Source organism: Oryx dammah, unplaced genomic scaffold (genome assembly GCF_014754425.2).
Source record: "Oryx dammah isolate SB20612 unplaced genomic scaffold, SCBI_Odam_1.1 HiC_scaffold_5, whole genome shotgun sequence".
In the NCBI taxonomy this organism is placed as follows: domain Eukaryota; kingdom Metazoa; phylum Chordata; class Mammalia; order Artiodactyla; family Bovidae; genus Oryx; species Oryx dammah.
The window spans coordinates 48,214,792-48,224,131 of NW_024070189.1; the positions used below are offsets into that span (position 1 = coordinate 48,214,792).

At 54.2% G+C, this 9,340-nt stretch overlaps 1 protein-coding gene across 3 annotated transcripts in view; it reads right to left on the minus strand.

The window, feature by feature from the left end:
- The window catches only part of NDST1 (N-deacetylase and N-sulfotransferase 1), a 63,386-nt gene extending 54,651 nt beyond the window's left edge, over positions 1 to 8,735 (minus strand). For all 3 annotated transcript variants that reach the window (XM_040239592.1, XM_040239593.1, XM_040239595.1), the window contains exon 1: positions 8,633 to 8,735. The gene's annotated coding sequence lies outside the window, so the exon portion shown is untranslated. The remainder of the gene's footprint in view (positions 1 to 8,632) is intronic.
- Positions 8,736 to 9,340: the final 605 nt, after the last annotated feature.

Consider the following 9,340-nt stretch of genomic DNA (forward strand, 5'->3'; position numbering starts at 1 on the left):
AGAAACTGGTACTAAATCCAAAAATCAAAACAAAAAACAGTAACAATTATCTCTGACTTTTCTTTTCCTTTGTTTCCTAGATTTTGTATAATAATCATTTGTTATCTTGTGAATAGGTGAAAACAAATATTTTTAAAAGATGTGCTCAGCAAAGAGGCAGGGGTATGAAATGAGGACGTGTCTTAGCTGCTGGGTCTGCTCCCAGTTCTGCCATAACGTGCTGTGTGGCCTCAGGCACACTCTGCCCCTTTCTGGGCTTCCTGTCGGTCAGCGAGGGGCCGGGACCAGATGATGTCTGGGGACTTTCCCACCTCTGATGTTCTACAGCTCAGTCTCTTACGATGTACCAGCATCTCAGGGAACCCAACGAAGCCAAGAAAGCAGGCGCCAACGATGCAGGGAGTGTGGCAGTGGGAGGAGGGTGGGCATCTGAGGGCACTTAATCCCCCTGGAGGAGGAGGGGGAGGATCAAGGCAGGCTCCTTGAAGGAAGTGGTACCTGAACTGGCCAGAAAGCGAGGCAAGGGTTGGCCCAGAGTAGGGAGAGGGAGGGATGCATAGCACAGCTTAGGCGTAAGGGAACAGACAGAGCTTTCCAGGGAGTCCCTGCAATTCCAGCTGAGGGCAGGGCAAGGCGGGACAGGCTTCCTGGGTGCGGCCAAGAGAGCTGAGGCGACTGGCCCAGCTTATTCCCAGGGTGTACCCAAGTCCCGTTCCCCTCTGATAAGGGCAGCCCTCTGCCCTGCAGCCACAGCGAGCCCCACCCCTTGGCCCAGGGCCAGGACAGGAGCACAGTGGGTGGGGAGGCACCTGCCTACTCAGGTCATCTAAACCCATGGCCCCTGCTGGCCTGGGTGCTCTGGCCACCGGCCTTCAGCCTGTTGCATTAACAGCCTTTCAACATGTGTGCTAATGACACAACCAGCAGTCTCAGGCGTCTTGGGGTCACCGACCCCTGTGGGAATCAGACATTTCCCTATTTAAAAAAAAAAATGCACGTACGCTGGGAAATGTTGTAACAATTTCATAGTCCAAACCCACTGCCTCCGACTCCCTAAAGCCCTAGGTCAATAGAGCCTAAAGGTTACATGGGCAGACTAGAGCTAGGCAGCTTCGTTCAAACCCAAGCCCTACCACCCAGTAATTGTGTAATCTTGGGCAAATTCTTTAAGTGCCCCCAGCTTCCTAATCTGTAAAACTGGAAAACTTGACATACTTTCCGAAGTTGTGAAAATTAAATGAGTGGATACATAGGAAGTGTCATGCCTGGCACACAACCCTGAGGAAGGCCCAGCTGCTGTTTTCATGTATTCCTATTTAACGTACTCATAACGGGGGTAACACCTGAGCCCACAAAGCACCGTCAAGCTCTGGGCACTCTCTAAGTCTCTAACAGCCCTTGGAATCCCAAATCCCCACTTTCAGGAGCCATGCCTTGCCGGGGAACTGGATGGATGAGCAGAGGCCATATAGAAGTCAGAAGGCTAGAGAGAAGGCCATGCAAAGCTCAAGCCCAGGAGAGGGTCAAGGGGGAAAGAGAGTGACCAGCTAGCCCCTGGCCCCAGAGAAGGCTGACAGCTGGCAAATCGCGGACCACCATCGAGCTGGCTACAGGGCCCTCCGGTGCGGCCCCTACTGCAAGGGCCCAGCACCAGCCATTCAAGGCCCCCCATACCTGCCTGAATTCCTGCACCCCTGTGGCTCAAGGGATGCCAAACAGAGGTTTCAAACTTCCGTGGAGCTGAGCAGGCCTCAAGGACATCTAGGGGCTGAGGCCTCAACACTTCCCTCCCGCCCTGGGCCTGCCTGGGCCTTGCCGACATCACCAGCCATTTTCCTAAACTCCAGCCTCGCCCAACCAGTCACCAGTCTTGGTCATGCATCTAAGCCTTTGTTAATGAAGTTCCCATTGCTTGGAATGTCTTCCCCTACCCCTTGGGACACTTACTCATCCTTCAAGACCCCAGTTCCAATATCATCATGTCTCTGAAGTCATCTCCACCCACCAACCCCTTTCCTGCCCCCACATCCCATTCCTCAGGCTCCCGCCCCATTCCTACTCTATAGCATAGAAGCTGAGAACCAGGACCCTCCAGCCAAAACAGGATGCAAAATTCTTTGACAGCATTTTTTTTTGAGACTAGCTATCAGCATCTTAAAATCAGGAGATTTCATATAAAAGTCAGAACTTACAACTTCTTGGAGAAGGAAATGGCAACCCACCCCACTACTCTTGCCTGGAGATCCCTTGGACAGAGGAGCCTGATGGGCTATAGTCCATGGGGTGGCAGAGTCGGACACGACTGAGCTACTGACACACACACAAAATTGAGGAGATACTTGATGGCGAAAGGGTACACTTCATCTACTCTCCCATCTCCTGCAGGAATAGGATGGGGCAGGCAGCAGCTGGGAGGCAGGATGGCTCGCCACCGCCCCCCCCATCCCTTCTGGAAGTCTTGGGGCCTCAGTGCCTACAACAGCTGGCCTTAGGCAAATAGAAGACTAAGTTGTTTACTGGCAAAAAAAAAAAACTTCCAACTTCCTGAAAAAGAGCACATTTGAGGGACTTCCCTGGCAGTTCAGTGATTAAGACTCTGCAGTTTCAATCCCTGGTTGATGAACTAAGATCCCACATGCTGCGTGGTGCGGCAAAATAAAAAACAAAAAGTCCATTAAAAACACACACACACACGTTTTTAGTGACACTAGGCCTGTGGAAATGGCAACCCACTCCAGTACTCTTGCCTGGGAAATCCCATAGACAGAGGAGCCTGAACGGCTACAGTCCATGGAGTCACAAAGAGTTGGATATGACTGAATGGCTGAACTCAGCACGGGGCATGCACACCCACTGGCTACCTTTGTATCTTATACTTCAGGCTCCAGCCTCAGGTGGGTGAACACAGTCCCATAGCTGACCTCCCTCCCTCATTTAGCTCCCTGATGGCTCAACAGGTAAAGAATCTACCTACAATGCAGGAGTCACAGGAGATCCCAGAGAAGCAAATGGTAATCCACTCAGTATTCTTGCCTGAAAATCCCATGGACAGAGAAGCCTGGTGGGTTACAGTCCACTGGGTCACAAAGAGAGCTTCTCTGGTGGCTCAGTGGTAAAGAATCCACCTGCCAATGGAGGAGACACAGGTTCGATCCCTGATCTGGGAATATCCCACAGTCAGGGCAACTAAGCCTGTGTGCCACAACTATTGAGCCTGTGCTCTAGAGCCAGGGAGCCACAACAATTGAGCCGACATGCCTCAGCTACTGAAGCCTGCAAGCCCTAAAGCCCATGCTCCACAACAAGATAAGTCACTACAATGAGAAGCCCTCATACCACAACCAGAGAAAAACACACACAGCAACAAAGATCCGGCACAGCCAAAAATAAAATAATAAATAAAAAGTAAAAAGCAACAAAGGGATGCAAAGAATGGAACACAACTGAGCAATTAAGCACTAAGTGCACACACACACACCAACCCGAGCACACCCGTGCATGTAGTCCAGGCGGAGCAGACTTGAGTGTTTCTACACATGGCTCTGTACCCTGGAGCCTGCAGATGGGGGCAGGACTGGAACTTATGACCTGTGCCTGGCACTGTGCTAAGCACTTTTACATACTTTATCTCAATTAATCCTTACAACTAATACTGTCATTCACCTTTACAGTTGCAGAAAATAAGGCTCAGAGATGTTAAGCCACTTAAACCACACAGCTAGTCAGTGGCAGAAATGAAATCTGAACCCAAACCCCATGAAATGGTGATGGCTCCAGAGCCTACAGGGGAATCTTGGCAGGGATAGGGGAGCGCATGAGGGGGCCTCAGCTACCAAGCCCTCAACCAAGCCTCCACTGTGCTCTTTCAGCCCTAGGCCCAGCTTTCCCTGCCAAGGTGCTGGGGATAATGAATGAGATGCTCTGGTTGTCATGGAGATGCCATGGCAACACTGCACTTTCTGGAAATATCACGGTAACTGTGGCCACTGCTCTGTTGAAAGTCACTCATGACCCCACCCTCGATTCCAAAATGCTCAGGTGCCCCCAGAATCTTCTCTAGGACCCAAAGAGAAAAGAGGCAGAGGCTACCAGGAACTTCTTAGAAACCAAGCTGTCTAGAGAGGAGGACTGGGGAGGAGGTCGAGCTCTGCCCTGGATGGACAGGTGGGCTCTGGAGTGAGACCAAGAGCTCCCTGAGCCTTTCATGGTGAAGTGCACCTAACCACCCAGCTCCCCGGCACTCGCCGCCTCCACGTGCAGCAGGCCTCCTGTGAAGAGCGCTATGCTTCATGCTGTGTCGTCCCAAACATCCGAGGGGCAGTGATGCGGGAGCTGCCAGCATCCTTGTTAAAGGTCTCTGTGCAAATCTCTCCACCTCTCTGAGTCTCAGTTTCCCCAGCGTAAAATGGGGTTTATACTACTTATTTATCTTGCAGGGCTATTGCCAAGACTGAGAGAGATGATCTGTGTAAAACTGCTCAGTGCCTGGCACATGGTGATTACAGGCTAACAAGATGATTATTCACTTAATGGATTTGGAAACTGAGACTCAAGAAGGAACTGGCCAAAGACCACACATCAAATTGATAGTGGACCCAGAAACAGAAGAGAGGTCAGGTTTGGGCGCACACTGGGAGTCGGGAACAAGCAGATGACCCACTCCCTGTTTCCTCACTCTGTTCCTACTGAGCCCCGCCAGGTACCAAGCAGGGCACTGGGCACTGAAGGTGCAGGCCTTTGGGCTCCAAGGTCCTAGGTCTCTGGCGTGCTGCTGTTGTGGGCTGAATGGAGGCCGGTACCCAGAGCCCCGCATGCTCACCCAGCCCAGATTTTATTTCCTGCCTGGGTCACTCCTGACCATGCCCCCTACTTCCTCCACACTCACAGGCACATGAATGGACAAGCAAACTTACATGGTGCTGAGATGTTCAAATGGATCAACCCAGGCCTCCGGGCCACAGGCACAAGGATGGGGTGGAGAGTTGAGAATAAGTGTGGGGAGAGCCCTGCAAACATGCTCAAAAGTGTGTGAATGGGCATTCAGCCTCAGGGAGGAGGAGTGGCTGCTGGCTGGGCACTGGGAGCCCCACATGCAATCCCAGGGCCATTCCCCACAGCTGACTTGGCCCCTCCCAGCCTGTCACACCCCCAGCACAGTCACACCACCACCCATTACCCAGCCGCACCCCACAATCACCCTGCTCCACCAGCTACCCAGCCCCAGCCTGCCCCACCCACCATGTGTATAGCAAAGAAAATCCTTCACATTTGCTTCCCAGCTGTGCAGGAGTTTCTCTGGCACAATCACACCCTTGGGAGGCCGAGACCAGAAGCAAATCCCTTCCTCTGCTGGAATCTGCGGCCCGCCCCATCCCCCACAGCCCCGCAGCGCCGCCTGGCTGGGGGCCAAAGGGCTGCCTATCCATCACCCTGGAGTCCACAGCTGCCACCAAGAGACGGTCGGCAGTCTGGCTGAAGGGTTTCAGGATTGCAGAGTATATGGCCCACCCTGCAGTGAGCACAAGGGGACAAGGAGGCCCAGAGAGATGAAAGGACCACCTCGGGTTGCACTACCAGGCCTGCCCCACCCCCACCTGCCTTGGCCCATTTTCTTATCCACAAAAAAAGCCTACACATCCTCCTCCAAGGCCAGCCTCAGCTGAGAGTTGATTCCGCCAGCTCTGAATTTCAGAAGTCCTGGATGAGCTCTACCGCCCTGTACCCCACCACACAGGGCCAGACTGATGTGCCAGAGCTGTCAGCTGCAATCAAGACTAGCACACTGGGCCCCAACTTCACCAAGAGCGTTCCAAGGCGAAGTGATCACCCACCCATGGTAGGGACGTAAGAGTGAAGTGCCCCTGCCAATGACCTTTCCCTTTTTCAATCTGCTACAAGGAACTGCCAAGCTAAACGTATTAAAGCATGAACTCCCATGTATTAGACATGATATGCCTGTACTACATGCTATTATTTACCCCTCACCATACCACTATGAACAACATTCCCTTCATTTGACAGATGAGGAAACCGAGGCCCAGAGCAGTCTGGAGCTTGCTAACAAGTGGTAACTGGGAATCTCCCCAGCCCATCCATCCTTCAGCAGCATGTGCCCTCCAAGCCCACCGAGGACAGCTGACACAGGCCAGCGCCTGCACACCCCGTCCTCTGTTCCCTTCAAATGCTGCACTTTCTGTTTTTGTTTTCAGGCATCTTACGTGTGTTTTAACATCAAAAGCAGCCTCTCACAATCCTGCCTGCGAGCAGACCCACAAATCATGCATCAATCAACAAGCAAACAGACCATAAAGCACTAGTTCACTCCCTGGCTCCCAACCTGGGGTCTGTGCTGGGTTCCCGGGAGGAGAATGCCCAACAAAACTCTCAAGAACCGACAACCCCTACTTGTTCAGAATTTGTCTTTCTTCCAGCAAGGCCTAAGTTGAGAGTGTACCTTTGCACCAGCTCTGAAAACGGGGTTTACTGAGCAAACAAACAAGACGGCAGGGCGGCAAAGTGGGGAGTGAGAGGGCGCAGGACCTCTGCCCTCTGGCCCCACTGGAGCTCTCAGGCAAACCAAGGCGGGCAGGACCCTCACGGAGCAAGCCCTTCATTAGCCCCCAGAGCTCCTCAAAATAGGGCTCTCTCCACCCAACGCCCAAATCCATCTATGCAGTCAAATTCATTCCCAGTTATTTCTCTCAGGCTTGGATCACTGGCACTTGGGGGTGGGGGTGGGGGGAACAAACAGTAAGATATTTCTTTGCAAATATCCTAACCTCCCTCGCTGATGGCAGCCGGCACTGACTGAACTCCTGGTACCTTGCCAGCCAGACGCTGGCTTCTCCTGATTCATCACACCCAATCCTCACACCCTGAGAGGTGGTGTCACTGATACGTGCACTTCACAGAGGGGAAATCTATGCTCAGAGAGGGGATGAAGCAACTGACTCAAGGTCACACAGCTGGGCAAGGACAGAGCTAGGACTACCCCAAGCCGGCCCATTTGGAGCCCCAGCCTCTGTGCAGCTGCCCAGCACTCCACACCATTCCTAAACTAGGTCTGCAGCCCAGAACCTACCCAGGGACGGGTAGGTTCCTGTCCCTGCAGGTGACTGGCCCCAGTTGCCTCAATGCAGGCTGATCGGCATCCCTAGTAACGGGAAAGCATTCCTTCATGGACAGATGAGGCACCACAGGTCCCCAGAGAGGCAGGACCTCAGCCTGAGGGTGCTGACCATCCCCTGCCCCATCCCAGACAGGCAGAGACCCCACAACATGAGACAGGGAGGCTGCCTCCATGCCCCAGGCAGAGGCCTCATGTTGAGGAAGGGGAGAGCTGGGTGGTGAGGGTCAGAAACAGGAGATCCGAGTTAACGAGGCCAACTCGAAGGATCATGGGGACCAGCATGCCTCACAGGTCTGCTACACAACAGATACCACGGCAAGCAGTGCCCAACCGTGATCTCAGTTATTCGTCGTTTTCTTTCAAGAAGTACACAAAGTTTACCATTATTCACTCCTCCCCGTCTGCCAGCCCTGCAGGGGAGCTGGGAAACACTGGCCAACCCCAGCCCCTGCCCTCCACCTCTTGCCCATCTCAGGTTGCCATATGACCCCTGGACAGATCCTGAGAAACATGTGTACTCGGGATGGGATGGGGGCCTCCAACTCCTGGAGGCGGAAGGAAACTCCACATGGGCCTGGAGTACCATCAGCATCCCAGTGTGTCCACCGGCTCCCTCCGGGCAATACCTTCCCTTCTCTGAGCCTGTTCCTCAACTGGAAAACAAGGGGTACAGATTAGATCAGAAGTTTGTGACCTCTGGGGGTTACAGCACCCTTTGAGAATCTCATGAAGGCTGTCAGCAGACTCTTCGCAGACAGATGCCACATTCCATACAAACTCACAGAGATTGTGAACAACTCCCTCCCCAAAAGTCAAGTTAAGAACATAGAGGGACTTCCCTAGTGGTCCAGAGGCTAAGACTCCATGCTCCCAATGCAGGGGGCCCAGGTTTGATCCCTGGTCACGGAACTAGATCCCACATGCCCCAATGAAGACCTGGCACAGCCAAAACAAAGAACAAACATAGAAAGTCTGCAGCAGCCTTTTGACTTTGACAAGCCATATCCTCACCATCTAGACAGGACTGAAGCCACGAAGGTAACGTCGGAGCACCCTGGGACCTCACCATGCCAGCTCCCCCAGGGCCTGTGGTAAATCTTTAACTCCCAGACCTGCTGGCCTCAGGTGGATTTGTGGACTTGCTGAGCTGTCAGGAGAAGCTCAGAGAGAAGCTGAGCCCGTCCTTTCCACCCCTCAGCCACAGTCTCCTTCTCCTCAGTCAGGAGTCTGCCAGGTCGGCCCTGGGCTGTCTCCCTGGGGCAGTCCTGGTGGTGGAGATCCTTGAGGCACTCGCGGTCTGGTCCTGTATGCAGACAGGACCCCCAGGGCCAGGCTTGGGGGCCACTCCTGCACCCCAGGCCCCGTCCTGCATGGGTATGAACATGAACACACTGTGGGCACACACACATCAGACAGACCTCGGAGGACTGCACAGGAGGGAGGGAACACGAGGCCGTGGTCAGATGGGGCAGGGAGGCCAGGAAGAAAAATGACAGGACCCACCAGAGCTCCAGGCAGCAGCCGCTCAGCTCCGCTCCGCTTTAGGTCGCCGTGTCCTCGTAATGGCTCCCTGCTCCTCACTTAACACAGCCGCGCCTAATCCTAGAGCCAGGACAAATGGCATTACTGTCAGCCCAGTCCCCTCCCTGGGAGGGAGGGAGGGAGGGGGTGGCCCGGGGGCACCCCGCGCCACCAACCACGTTCCGGGAAGCCTCCAGGGCTCCCCCATACTGTGTCCCTTGCCAGAGGCCACCAATTCCTACCCTCCTGAACCTCAGGAAGAGGATGTCTCGTCTGACTCCGTCCCACGCCTGGGGACCCTACAGCAGGCAGGGATCCTGCGTCCTCACCCCCGCCCTGAGAGGGGCGGCTTCCACGGAAGAGGAGAGAGTATGTCCCTGACCCTATGTCGATGGCCCTCGCATTCCTCTCAAGGGTGGCAGCCTGTAGCGGATGAGCCCTTGCCGTCAGCAAGGGTAACTGGGCTCTGACTGCAGCTCTGCCTGACTTCCTATGTGACCAAAGCAGGGCCTGTTTCCCCACCTGTCCTGAGACAAAGAGGAAGCAGGACTGACAGCCCCTACAGGGCCAACAGGTAGTCAAAGGGCCTCGTTCTGGTCCCCACCCCAGCTGCCAGGCCCTTGTCACTGCCCCCACCAACCCCAAAGGAGGAGAAAGAAGGGTAACTGCCAGAGCGTGGAGGTTCTAGAG